The following is a 15,121-nucleotide window of genomic DNA, read 5'->3' as shown; positions in this document are numbered from 1 at the left end:
ACCTGAGTGAATAAGGTGACTGCGTTTCAATGTCCCCAGCAGACCTGATGAAATGCATCGCGAGCATGTGCGGGCTCAGCCGTCTGTGGGAAGCCAGATGCCGGACTTGGTGCTCCTGTCCCCTTTGCAGCAGGGGGGAGGGGGTTGGGGGCAGTTATTTGACTGGTAAATAAGTTTAAACAGTATTTTATATTTAAGCAAGTGTCATGGAATCCAATGCAAATGAATTTTTAAGGAAGAACGCAAAACTTGAAAGAAGTTTTATGCATATGATAGCATGGGGGCCGCGCTTGGCACCTTCTGCCTTTAGGGTCACCGGTGAAAAGTGGTTAGTGCAGAAGGCCTGCGTGGCCCAGTTCTGAGAGCTTCACCCCAGTGGTTTATTTTTAACCCAACTTGGTACAAGCTGTGCCGCTTAGCGCTGGAAATCTGGAGGGTTGACATTTAAATGCTACAGTTCGGTGTGTGGCTGCATTTTATAGAACACTAAAGGTACGATTCATTATACTCGAGGGGTTCCTCCGTTCTTATTCCTTTGTGAAAAAAGAGATTTGGGCAGAGAAGTTTTTTAAAGCATGTGCTTGAGTGAAATATAAAGCTGATATACTTAAAAGCTCACACATTGTTAAACTTGAAGCTTGGTGTCACACAGGAGATTTTATGAGTTGTGCTTTAGAAAATGTCACGTTAGCTCAACCCCTCGGAGTAGGCTGGCCCAAATCTCAAAACACAATATATTCCCAGACTGTGGTATCTCCCTTTGCCGTGTGTATGGGCACGGACCTTTTGTGATGTTCTCTGTGCTTGACGGACTTCAGAGAAACCACCCAGGTATTGCACAGGCCCATCTGAGGGCAAGGTCTTCTCCTGGACTGTCGTCACCTGGTGCCTTACCAATGTCCTTTCATGTGTCAAGTGTCATGACGGCGAGCAGAGTGTTGTCCTTGCGGATGCTCTAAGTGAGGTGGTGTGAAATAAATTCTGACCTCTGGATAGAACTGCACTCGCCTTTTCTTTTTGTTTTTAATTAATTTAAATTTTTGTTAATCCTCATTCAAGGATATTTTTTCCATTGATTTTTAGAGAGGGAGGGGGGGAGGGAGATGGGGGGAGAAAGAGAGTAACAGCGATGTGAGGGAGACGTCAATTGGTTGCCTCCTGCACAAGCCCCCATCGGGGCGGGGATAGAACCTCAGCTCAGGTATGTGTCCTTGACCAGAATAAAACCTGAGATCCTTCCGTGCTCTCTGGCTGATGCTCTAACCACTGAGGACACCAGCCAGGACTGCACTTGCCTTTTCCAACGAATTTTGTTGGAAGGGAATAAAAGTTTGACCATGTCGAGAAGCAGGCTGGTCAGGAAGCATCGTGCTATCCCCCCAGAGGCATTGTGGGAATACAGACCCAACCAGCATTAAATGCGTATGCAGTAGGGGTTTTGATGATTCTGGGGTCACAGCCTGAAAGAGGGACTCTGGCTGTGCAGCTGTGCTGGAGGTGGGCTGGTGTCTCTGTATTGGAAGGAGCACCGTCCTTGGAGCTGGAAGCCCAGGCTTGAGGGAGCACTTCGTGTGGGATGAGATGGAGACGTCACTGCATCGGAGCCTCAGTTTCCTTGTGTGTCAACAGGAATACACATGTAGACCTCTGCACATGCAGGTACATAAGTGTCCATGATCTCTAATGGCTGTGGAAGTGATGAGAAGTCAAAGGTGCCGTGAGCCCCACCAGCTTTATAGTGAAGGCCAGCAAAGCACAGGGTGGTACTGGGAGATGCTCAGCTTCTTGCAGCATCTTGTCATCATGGTGTCCAGATGCAGCCCTTACACCAGGGGTTCTAGAGAATCTAGCTCTGTGGACAGGACCACTCTGAGGGGCTAGTTGTCATCCTCAAGGGGGTGGACCGTCCTCCTGGTCATCTTAGTAAAGGATGAGCCCATCTGCTTTACTCCCCACCGTGTCTCTGAGGCCAGGCTACAACTTTTCACATCCACCTCACGTTCAAGCACAAAGCACTGGAGTACTGTGCAGAGAGCAACTGGAATGCACCAGCTCGTGTCCACATGCTGAAAGCCAGCTTGCCCTCACTGGCCCCCATGGGGCAGCCTGATCCTAGCCCATGGGGACCTGGAAGTTTCTCCTTACCCAGCCCCAATCCTGCCTCCCATATCTGGGACAGGCCTTCCCAGGATACATTGACAGAGCACCCTGTCCCGCAAAAGGAGATCAGAGAGTGCTTCATGGAGATGTTATATGACCTGAAAGAGGTGAGGGGATAAGTATGTGGGAGAAGGTTTTTTTTTTTTTTTTTTTGAAAAAAAATAGCAGGTGCAAAGGCCCTGAGGCAGAGGAAATGTCCTGGAGGCCATGGACAGTACAGAAGGAATGAAGTGGGGAGCAGGAGATGACATCAGGGAGGAATGAGGGCAGGGAGACTGTGACATTGGAGAAAGAATGATGTCAGAGAGGCCATGACATCAGGGAGGGAGGGAGGGTGGTGATGGGAAGGAAAGGAAGGAGAGGGCTGGGCTCCTGTTTGAGCTTGGATCCTTGCTCTGCCTCTAACTGGTTATGATTCCTTAAACTACTTCACCTTTTAACCTCTCTGTGTCTACACTTTCAAATCTGTAAAGGGAGTAAGCATGGCACTTACCCCAGTGGGCCGATGGGTCATAAAGTGCTTGCGCACCGTCAGCACTCAGTCAATGACCACTCTGCCTGGCCTGTTGCGAGGCTCTGTTCGTTTCTTTCCCAGCAGGGCACCCAGTTGATCAACTTCCCACTGGCCCCCAAATGGCTTTCATCTCCAACTCTATCAAATTTTATGAGGCATTTGCTTTTTATGGATAATAGCACACTCAATTTTTTTATTTCCACTCATTTTTATAAAATGAGAGCAAAATAATATAAATTACTCCAGTAAATTCAGTCTATGTAATAGATGCTGCTGTTGGAGCCAGTGGGCCTGCCCATTAGGAGACCCCGTGTGCTAATCCACAGACCGTGAATCCCGCAGACAAAGAGGGTTGGCGGGGTGAGGGAGGGGCGGCAACATGAATGTTGTGTGGAAGTCAGGGCTTCTCTGTTTTCCATGCCTCACCTGGGGTGTCCCTTGACTTCTTTCATGCAAGAAGTTCTTGCTTCAGACTAGCATCCTCTTGGTTTTGTGACTCTAGAGCCATTTTTAGAGTCATTGTTTATTAGTCCGAGTCACCCAACCACAGTAGCCTCTGTCTCTCATATAATGTGCAATCCTGACAATGAAGTCAAGTCTTGAAGAGACAGTTTGCATGTGAAAGAGGCATGTGGTTGGGAGCCCAAGGTTTATCTCTAAAAAGAAGACATTCGGGAGCAGAATATCACATTTCCATTCATTCTCCTCTTGAATGTCCCACAAGTACTTAAAATGGAACTCACTCTATTAGCTTCCTATCATTGCTGTAAGAAATTACTACAAATACTGTGGTTTAAAACTACAAATTTCTTACCTTATCGTTCTGGAGGAGAGAAATCTAAATGGATCTCACTGGTGATAAAATTTATGACAGAGACCTGATCCTGGACAGAAATCTAAAGAGCCTGTGGGAGGAGCTAGAACTGATGGGAGGAGCTAGGGCCTGTGGGAGGGACTGGGGCCGGTGGGAGGGGCTAGGGCCGGTGGGAGGGGCTAGGACCGATGGGAGGAGCTAGGGCCTGTGGGAGGGACTGGAGCCGGTGGGAGGGGCTAGGACCGGTGGGAGGGGCTATCTTTATGGCCAAGAGAGCTCTACAGGAAGAACTCCATGTTGCCCAGAGATCCTCAGGGGTGTAACTGCTCCCCCTGAACGTCCTCTCCCGGAGTAAACTACCTCCTCCAGCTCTGCCCAGTGCAGTGTGTGCGCACTGCTCACCATGGCTGCACGCATTGGATTACAATCCTTTCTTTTTCCCCCAAATAAAATCTTCTAGTGATGGAATACCTAGTGATTTTGTTTTATGGTTGAGGTTGAGCTAAAATCAAGGTGATGACGCATGTTCCTTTCTGGAGGCTCCCAGAAGGGGGTCTGTTTTCTTGCTTCTTCCTGCTCTAGAGCCCACCCACGTTCCTGGGCTCAAGTCTTTCTCAGAGGGAATCTCTGACACTTCTACTTCCTCTTCCACACCTAAGTGCCCTTATCATTACACTGGGACATGCACACAGCGCCCGCCCCCCCAACCCATCTCCAGCCTAACTTCTCTTTGCCATGCGTCCTACATAGCCATGGGGATAGGACATGTACATCTTTGGGGACCACTCTTCCGCAGACTGCAGTCATCCCCAGGAGGTCAGCTTATTGCCCCCCAGCACCTGACTTGCCCTCTGTGTTCCTGGGTGCTCTTCTTAGGAAAGGCTCAAAAACCACCACAACAGCTGTACTTCTGTCCAAAGGTCCTCTGTTGGGCCTTATCCTCGTTGTCCTCTTCCTCCTTGCCCACACCCTGGCATGATCTCAGGTGCACCCCTCTTTCTGCGACCTTCCTCATGTCTCCTCCAGCATGGCCAACAGCTTTTTGTTTGTTTATTTTGTTTTATCTTTAACTTCTATGTCACTTTACTTCTAAGAAATGTTCGCTGGTTCTCCACTGCCTATAACTTTGATTTCCAAACATTTTATAATGCCTCCAAATTTTGCAGACCCAACATGAAAGTAATTGTACTTTTACTATTTTTACCAAAACACATAATGAGAAAAAGCCCCGTGTAATTGCACTTTCCCACTGAGATAACACTTAATAAAAGCCTTTGTGAATTCAAAAATAATGTTTATTTTATGTCATGTTCAGGAATGCTTTAGTCACTATTAAATTAACCACAGAAGCATCTACATATAACTGAAAAGTAGGAGCATACGTGAGTGACATTCTTCTGCAAGCAATGCCTGGCACTCCGGTAGGGTCTCCCGTCTCCCGTCATTAACTGCATAGCTTCCCAGAGGTCTGTGGCCTTCAGGTGGGGAACCACAGGCCTGCAGAAGAAAATCTAAATTGCCTTTTGCAAAGCCTGCTAAGATTTTCTTGCTCTGGATCTCACTTCCTGTCTACCTGAAATGGCCCACCCCTGTTCTACCTGGTTCCCCCAAATGCTCCCGGCACGTCCCCGTTGTCCCCAGAATGTGAGAGCTCTTTCTCCCACGTGGCGCACAGTGAGCCCCTACCTTGTGGTCTCAGGTTGAAGGTCACCTTCTCTGAGGAGTGTTTTGGATGCCCCAACAAACTTGGGTGCTTCTTCTATTCTCTCTCTGCAAAGTGAGCACATACCTTCCCCTCTCTCTCTCTCTCTCTCTCTCAATAGCAATCACTCGCAGCTTGCTTCAGACACCTCTGCCTACCTCCCTCCAGCGAGGGTCCACTCTTCATGCTTTTACTACTCAGAGGGGGCCCAGGACACCCGTGTGCTCTGGCTTTTCCTTCTTCTCGACCATCTTATCTCCATGAATTTGTGTAACTGCTTTCTTTCTGCCAAACACAGTTATCAAGAGAAAAACAAAACTGAAAACCAAGAGAAAGTCCTGTGTGTATGTGTGTGTGTGATTATGTGTGTATGTGTGTGTGTGTGTGTTGTGTGTATGTGTGTGTGATTATGTATGTGTGTATGTGTGTGTGTGTGATTATGTGTGTATGTGTGTGTGTGTGATTATGTATGCGTGTGTGTGTGTGTGTGTGATTATGTGTGTATGTGTGTGTGTGTGTGTGTGTGATTATGTGTGTGTGTGTGATTATGGGTGTATTGGTGTAGGGGTGTGTGTGTGTGATTGTGTGTGTGTGTGTGTGATTATGTGTGTATGTGTGTGTGTGTGATTATGGGTGTATTGGTGTAGGGGTGTGTGTGTGTGTGATTGTGTGTGTGTGTGTGTGATTATGTATGTGTGTAGGTGTGTGTGTGTGTGATTATGGGTGTATTGGTGTAGGGGTGTGTGTGTACATTTGTTAGGGATGCTATTACCTACTTTATCGACAGTGGAAGGCTAAGGTGAAGAATTCTCCGAGAATGTGAAAGCCGGGAATTCAAGTGTCCCCTTCGCACCCAAGGTCGATTGTTAGATAAACGCAGAGAGGAGCTGAGCAAACCGTCCTAACAAGACAGACTGGCTCCAAGGTCAACAAGGCTTGGTGAGCCTCTGCCCGAATGCCCGGCCTCGCTGGGCGGGGCCACACCACAGTCTGCAACAGTCTTGGTCAGACGCGGAGCACAGAGGACTGCTCCGGCAAACGTTGGCAGGGCCCTGCCGGCTTAGCTGGCTGGCCAGATGTGCCAGGTCATCCCCGGTGGGGTGAGAGCTACTAGGGTCGCAGTCAGTGACTTTGAATATTTCTGGCTTCATTGGCAAAAACGTTTCTATTATGAGCTGAATGAAATCTTGTCTTATGTTGATATCATTAAACATCCAAATCTCTTGCCTCTCGTTGCTCTTCAAGACACCACAGACAGCTTGATTACGATTTGGGGTCTCAGGAAGGTCCCCACAGGGAGAGAACGCGGCGATGATCCCAACTCTCTGTGTGTCCCTTCCCACAACACTGCCCCTGATTAGGGCTGGCTGGAAGTGGGGAAATGTACTAAGAAAGCTGATGTGACCCTTTGCCTTTGCCTGGTTTTGTAGAAGATGCAGGAACAGTCTCCACGAGTCTGTGCCCTGTATCTCCTCTCAATCAGGCGGCGGGGTCACAATGGTTGTCGCGGTGAAAGCAGTTCTGTAGGGCGTGTGTTCTGATAGCCCGGGCATACTCTTCGGAGTGTTTCAAGTCAAAGCACGGACAGAACCTGAGCAGGCGGGCGTGCCTCTCAGGCCACCAGCTCCCAGACTGTCTCATGGGTCAGCCACTCTTCGACGGGTGCTGCACAGTGGTTGATCCAGAGTCTAACTTGAAGACAAGTACCAGCATGGTACACGGCTAGTGGAAGAGACACGTGTGCTTCAGCAGCACACATCAAACTGTCATTTGAGCTCAGAAATCAGGAAGCCCGACTTGTATTTGTGATCCAGGTTGCCATGGACTTAGACTACGCTGGCCCCAGCTTGCTGGGCCCGAATTCCACTTTGATTCTGCCCAAGTGTGTCAGAGGTGATTGTGAGGGACTTTGAACTCTGATCATCTAAAATGTCATCAACTGTACTAATGGTAACGGAAATAGTTTGGCTTGACTCATTTATTTATCAAAGGTTTTATTGCTAAAAATACAGAAAAATCACATACAAAATTATCCAGAGCCCCCAAACTTCTCCCTCCACCCAGATCTTCTTTCTCCATGTTTCTTCCCTCCCTCTGGTCCTCCTGGGATCCTAATTTTTATTCTGGAATGAAATCTCAGGCCTGACCACATAAGTAGGATGGCTATGCACAGACTGTATTGCTCATTAATGATCTAAACTAAACAGTCACCAATAAGTGGATTTTCAGCACATTTATTTGATCTACACATTTACCTCCTTTGTCACTTTATTTCAGAATCTAAAAGATAAGAAAGGGGTGGGGACATGAGAGGAGTAGTTATGGTTTAAAATTGCTCCTGTGTTGCCCTGGCCGGTTTGGCTCAGTTAGAGCGTCAGCCCGCGGACCAATGAGTCACGGGTTCGAACCTCAGTTGCGGTTCATCCCCAGCCCTAGTTGGGTTGTGTGGAAGGTAATCAGTTGATGTGGCTCTATCACATCGATGTTTCTCTCTCTCTCTCTCTCCCCCCCCTCCTTCCTCCCACTCTATTTAATGATAAATGGAAAAGTGTCCTCAGGTGAGGAGTAAAAAAAAAGAAATTACTCCTGTGTTGCTGAGAGCTCACTCAAAGTTAGACAGTGTCCAGTGTGACCAGTCACCAGAACCCTAATCTACATGACCTCACCTTCACCCCCCAAACTGATCTGGTGCTGCTGAAATGTAAGTGTAAGTGTTTCATTTAAAAATGTTAAAAATAGAGGATCAATTATTAATTAGGTAAACAATTGTTTAAGTAAAACAGTAAAAAATTTTCCTATGAAAATGTTTATAGAGACCAGGGAACAGAGAGTTTATAAAAGAGAAACTGTTTTGGTCAACATCATAATATCTAAAAGTTATGAACCACATTCATGCACTAAGTATGAAAAATATTTTGTCTCTTGTCCTAACCTGTGTAAACCTTTTCCTGAGATCAAGTTGTGATGTAAATGAATAAATAAATACACCATTTCTTCTACCCTTACCCCACCCATGGCAGGCATGTATTGAATTGGGTGCTATTATCCTTATTTATCAGAGAGAGAAACAAAAAGACTAATTTGCTAAGTAAGGGACTCTTCATGAGTTAGTGGTAGGACCATTGCTCAGTGGGGATATTTGAAGACTGAATTTCCCTTTCAGCTGCTATATAGAAGATATACAGAGGCCTCATAGAATCTCCAGTGGGGATGTACTAATCCAACGATCTCTTTCTGTGTAACAGGCCACCCCATCATTTAGTGGCTTAAAACAACTGTTTTGGGGGGGTTTTCCTTACGATCCTGTGGGTTGACTGGGCTCAGCTGCTGAAATCACCAGCAGCTGGGAGCTTCAGTGGTTTGGACTCAAACCCTGGGCCTCTCTCCCTGCCTGAGTCTAGCCAGAGCTTCGTCACCGCGTGGAGACTGACTTCCACAGTGAGTGTGCCAAGAGACAACACTCCAATGTGCAGGGGCTTAGCAAGCCTGTCTGTGCCATGCTTGTGAATGTCCAGTGGTCAAAGCAAGTCCCAAAGCTGAGCCCAGGGACAATGCGGGTGGGAGGGGAGGTTGCTGCACAACTTGAACAATGGGAGATGTGTTTACTCCGGATCGACCAGGTGGATTCATTTGGGAAAGGAAGGTTCTGAGGCTGCCGGGGCTGGTGCAGCCCATTGTCCAAGTCCATCCTGGATGAGAGGTGGATCGTATATATTATTGTGCAGGTGGAGGATATAATGGGTCAGCAACCAGGACTTCTGGTGATAAAAGGTGTATTCATCACCTGTATTATTTTAAGTAGGATCTAACTATTCAGATGCTTGACATAATATGCTGTCTAAACCCTGCATTGAATCATCCTTTTTGGGGGGGGAGTACATTCTTAAAATGAGTGAAAACTGGTACCTTGCTGAGTAGGAGGACAGCTGGATGAGACAGTTTGGAGGTTTCCATCTGCTCCCTGTTCCAGCGACGGGGACGGAAGCTGCTATATTCGGGCAAATGCAATATTTAGAGATTATGAAAACTTTCACCATTGTCAGCATGATTCCTGGTAGTCTAGTCCACACAAAACCGAAACTAGTCTCAACCAGCTGACAAGGACCCATTTCCCAAAGCAATAGAACTGGTGTACAAAACAGGCTGGTTTTCTGCCTACTCCCTCCCTGAAGGCATCTTCAGAGGTGGTTATGCCCCAGGATGAGACGCCCGATTCTGACCATCCATCGGTTCCTGCTCTCCTGCCACGCCCTGTCCTCAACATTGAGACATCTGTTTGCCTTTCTCTCCCGTGCACTTTGTAACAGCCCACACATGGATTCAACGGGAATATTGCCCCAGGACAACGCCCTCAGGAGGGGCTGCCTGGCACACAGCCTAGAGGGAGCCCCAGTACGGATTCCAGGCTACCCTTCCCTTTGCCACTGACCTGTACACATTTAAAGGATGAGTTTAATTGTGGGGTGGGGGCGGGGCTTTAATTCCTTCAACCTCACAAGGAGCTGAAGCTGTAAAACCTCCACTGTGCCTTTCCGCTATAATTTTAAGGTAATCACACTCCTTTGCAGCTTTGATCTCCACAGGCTCAGGAGTTTTCATCTTAGGCAAATTAATAGCACGTTAATAAATCAGTCGTCCTCACCGAACCCCAGCCCAGAAAGGAGACCATGGGGCTCAGCTGCTCCACGTGCTGCACAGAAGCGGGAGGACGGGCGTGGACAGCGTGAAAGCCGGGTCCGCGGTGCGTGGAACTTTCTCCAGGGAGGCAAGAGATCTTTCACTTTCTCACGTGCGATTTCAGGGAGTGGTCTTTTCACTCATCAAAACCTGTTCAAGATTAAAGAAAAATTAGAAGATAAAAAAAAAGAAGATTCAAATGGTGCCACATGGAGAAGACAGTGACGTTGATCACAGTGGGTTTACGCCGCGAGAGGCTGTCGGCTGTTATCACGGGAAGACGACTGTACCATGCAACCTGTTGCCTGCAGGATGCCCATGTGGTACTCAGTGCACAGAATCCTTGCCCTCCGGAGACTTATTCTGCCCGTTACGGAAAGTCATAGAGCGATAAACATACTCCCTCTCTGATGTGTTCTCCCTGAAGTTTCCCAAGTCAATTAGTCTCTCTTGGGGAGACAGAGTTATCTCTTATTGCCGCAATAACAATTAACTTTTTAACAATTAACCACAGCTTTCAACCACAAACATGCCACAGTTTAAACCATATCATGATATCATCAACTGACAAAGATGTGCCAGTCCTCCAGCACTTATTAATTGGGGACCTTTATCCCCACAGCCCTGTGTTGAGCGCAGATTTTGACGATTTAATGCAGAACAAATACTGGGAAAGTTATTACTGTGCATGTGACTGCTATAGGCTGGTGGAGAAAGCATGAGTCATGGCAACTGCATGTTTAGGAAGAAGTTGTGTTTGGAAACTACCGTTAACGACAGTTTACTGTAATATCTTTTAAGTCATAAAATTAATATATTCTCATAAGAATAGTTTAAAAAGTAGGAAACTAGAAAAGAAAGAACCAGTTGTAGTCTCATTACCCAACATTTTGGGATTTCTGTTCCCGGATTTTCCTCCGAGTCCTCCCCACTGGCCATCCGGCCCCCTCCCGCTAATCAGCAGGCATTTCTACAAGCAGCTGTTCCCCAGATACAGCTGGGCAGCCTGCCCTTTGTGGCTTTGATAAGATCAGCTCGAACTTCCTTCCTACATCTGCGGGAAGTTTAGGGTCTTCAACTCACACTACTCACTTCTGCTGGAACACCAGTCCGGGTTTTGTCTGCAGAGTGTGCTTTCATCTTTCACACCAGCTGGGTCCAAAGGCAGCCAGCACCCCCCTCCCCTCAATTCGCTTCATGTGGTAGCATCACGCCAGGGCCCCCGGGCTTCTCACCAACCTGCACCACAACCCAACGGGAAGGTTCTGCACGGGGCCTGAGCTCCCACCCACCCTTCCGTCTGTGATGCTGTCAGTCACTCTGGACAAACAGTCGACAAACCTTTGACATTTTAGTAGATTTCATTCCCTCGTTTCTGTTCTTAAGTGCAAATCCGGCTTCTGCGTGGACGTCAGAAAGCCCACGTTGAACTAGAGGCTTTTAGAGGCTCCTCCGGAGGCTGAGCTTCCATTCGGCGCCCACCCCAGAAGCCCTCAGAGAGAAAGTGGCCGCTGGTCGAGGCAGCACGTATCTGGGGACAGCTGTGTTGTGGGTCCCCTCCTCCACCCCAAAGGTTCTGTGACCTGTTAGGAAGCGATCGTGCTGAGAACCAGACATAGACTGGATTGATGGGGACCTGGCAAGATATTCGGGAAGCACATATGTTTCAAGAGCCCCCCCAAATTATGCAACTGCCACGTGGCTTTGCTGTCCATGAGAGAAATGGACGGTTGGAGGCAGAGCCTTTGGAGGTTGGCGGCTGAGTGGGGAGCCCACGGGAGGGTCTCGTCCTCTCCCTGCCACAGTCCAGGGAGCAGCAGCTGTCAACACAGGCATCCGCAAAGAGCACCGCCACTCGCCTGTCAAGTCGTGAGGTGAGTGAGACCAAATTGTCTCTGCAGATACTTTCAGGAGAGACACTACATGCAGGAGATCAGTGACTTCTTATGTTTACAAGATCAAAAAGTGATGTGCCTACAGGATGCACACACAGTACATGCGTAATCAGCTGACGACATGGGCCCAATTACCTGGGACTGGATCAACATCAAGACAAAATCCAACACTTCTGTATTGAAATTGCTCACTTCCACATTGGATTGTTTTTTAAAAATTGTTTTTCTTTATTGATTTTAGAGAGAGAGGAAAGGAGAGGGAGAGAGAGGAAAGGAGAGGGAGAGAGAGATAGAAACATCCAGGAGAGAGAACATCGATTGGCCGCCTCCTGCATGCTCCCCACTGGGGACTTGGCCCACAACCTGGTCATGTGCTCTGATCGGGAATCGAACCAGCGACCTCTTGGGGCATGGGTCGACGTTCAACCTCTGAGCCACACCAGCCAGGCATCCACGTTGGATTTAACTGTGAAGGAGAAAGTCTTGTTTCTACTGTTGTATGAATCAGAGATTTAGTAAAGAGTCCAAAATGCTTTCAGCAGCAGAGTCCCCTGAAGGTCACTAGCGTAAGAGTGACAGAGCACCCAAAGAGGCTGATGGTCCTTCCGAAAGGAGCTGGCCCCTGTTATCTGTCTGTCCCCTCTGAAAGACTAAATAGATACTGCTTGAGGACAAGGACCATGTCTTCTTTGTGGTTGTATCCCTACCAAAAGTACAGGGCTCAACCTTCTTTTTATAGAAAGTTAGAAAGAAAGAGACATAAGGGGAGGAAGTGAAGGAAGGCAGGAAGAAGGAAAGGGGAAAAAAGAAAGAAATGCTAATAAAAGGTGATTCTTGAGTCAAACATCAAAGGATGAATATCCTTTTTCTAAATTGGAAAGAGAAGAGGAAATGATTGATTCTGCTTGCAATGGAAAGAGTCAACAAATACTTCATAGACAAGATGGCACTTGAGCCAAGACTTGAAGGGCACAGAATTTGCCACTTGGAGGAGAAAAGAGGGTAAGGCATACAGGTAGAGTAACACTCTTATGAAGCAATAGAAGTACTTGGAGAATAGACCTAACAGGTACATCGGGAGTGTAGGATAGAGGGGGAGAACTAACAAGAATTGAGGCTGGACGGTAGCTTACGACCAGATTGTGCAAGACTGTGAACGGTAGATCAAGAAGGTAGTGGGCATAGTAGAAATAATTGACCTGGTCTTTAATTTAGACACAGATACCTGGAGGGAAAGAAAGGAAAAGAGAGGAGAGACCAGATTAATTAGTATCTATCACAGTGGGCCAGACCGAATGATGGAGGTCTGAGCCGAGAAAGGGTCATGGGAATGAAAAGTTGAGGATCAATGTCACATGGTGGGGGAGAATTTTTAGAAACAATTGTGCATGAGAGAAACTAAATTTGACAACACTAAGATTTCAAAGAGAAAGTCCTAAAGGGCAGATGACTTCACCATGTGCAGAACTACTAAGTTGGGAGAAGTTGGTTATGGTTGGGGGAGATGACGATTTGATTTGGGATTTGAAGAATGACAAAATCCATGCATGTTGCAGTAATTAGGAGAGATCTGGAAGGGAAAGCCGCACACTCTGGAAGGGGTTTCGTGCCATCTGGTCCCCAGGCTGACAGACCGCATCACGTCAGAGCAGACCCCCAGTGTCCTGGCCTCGTCCCCAGGTCAGTCTTACACTACTGCTTGGTGTACTGCCCATCCTTCCTGACTCCTGCCCATTGAATACAACCTCACCTACCAATGAGAGATGAGGCTGGATGGTAAACTGAGACCAGAATCTTTCGCTGAGAAAGGATAGGCTCAGTGATGCTGTCATAACACCACCCAAACCTCAACAGCTCAGAACATAGTTCATTTCTTGTTCACATTGCAGGTTGTCAGTGGCCAGCTGGGGACACTGCTCCATGCCGTCACTGTCCTCCTTTTGGGTTCGGGCCATGGAGCATCCATCAATAGTCAATAGGTTCATTACTTGTTCACATTGCAGGTTGTCAGTGGTCAGCTGGGGACACTGCTCCATGCCGTCACTGTCCTCCTTTTGGGTTCGGGCCATGGAGCATCCATCAATAGTCGTCAGAGAAGTGGAAAGAGAGAACATGACAGCGTCAACCTGGCACCTAGAACTTCCATTCCAGGTGCACAAGGGACAGGAGACCAAGCTCTTGTGTGGAAGAATTCCAAATGATGTCTATAAATTACCCTCCTTTGAGGAGGTGAAACTTAACTCCCCAGCCCTCTATGTGTGCTGTGCTCACTGCCTCTTTCCCAAGAGTCTGGAAAGGGGAGAAAAAGTAACTTCACAGTGGAGAAGCCTAGCAAATACCTCACCCGCCGAGTGATGACCATCGTCAGTGATAAGTCATGTTGGTGGCATGCAGCCTTGATATGATGTGATGAGAAGGGCCCTTCACCCCTCTGCTCCTCTTCCCAAACCCCATAACCCCAGGCTAATCAGGAGAAAGCCATCAGACAGGCCCCGTGAAAGCACAGTCTATAAAATTTCTGATCAGGACTCCTCAAAACTGTCAAGATCATGAGAAACAAGGAAAGTCTGAAAAACCATCATAGCCCAGAGGAGGGAAAAAGAGACAGGACAACAAAATGTGACTCTGTGGGTGGGACCGTGGAACAGAAAACTAGCAAAATGCCAGTAGCGCATGGAATTTAGTCACTATAATGTACCAAGTTTGGCTGCCTGGTTATGACAGATGTCGTGTGCTGATGTAAGATGTTAACAATAGAAGGAACTGGGGGAGGGATGTGTGGAGACTCTATAAACTATCTGTGCAACTTTTCTGTAAATTGAGTAATATTCTAAAGTAAAAAGTTTATTTAAATTCAACAAAGAGCCCTGGCCGGTTTGGCTCAGCAGTTAGAGCGTAGACCCATGGACCAGAGAGACCCAGGTTCGGTTCCCGCTAAGGGCATGTACCTCGGTTGCAGTTTGTCTCCAGCCCCAGTTGGAGTTGTGGGGGTGGCAGCCACTTGATGTGTCTCTCTCACATCGATGTTTCTCTCTCTCTCTTCCGCCCTCTCTCCCTCTTGCTCTAGCTGAAGATAAATGCACACAAAAAAATTGTCTTTCCCTGGCCGGTTTGGCTCAGCGGTTGGAGCATCGGCCTGCGGTACAGAGAGACCCGGGTTCGGTTCCCGCTAAGGGCATGTACCTCGGTTGCAGTTTGTCCCTGGGACTGGTTGGTCGTGCGGGTGGCAGCCACTCGATGTGTCCCTGCACATTGATGTTTCTCTCTCTCTCTCTCTCCCTCCCGCTCTATCTGAACAAAAAATAGAAAAATGTCCTCGGGTGAGGATAAAAAAATATAAAAAAATGTCCTCGGGTGAG

This window comes from Molossus molossus, unplaced genomic scaffold, assembly GCF_014108415.1.
Source record: "Molossus molossus isolate mMolMol1 unplaced genomic scaffold, mMolMol1.p scaffold_m16_p_23, whole genome shotgun sequence".
Classification (NCBI taxonomy): domain Eukaryota; kingdom Metazoa; phylum Chordata; class Mammalia; order Chiroptera; family Molossidae; genus Molossus; species Molossus molossus.
This window is presented reverse-complemented; position numbering follows the sequence as displayed.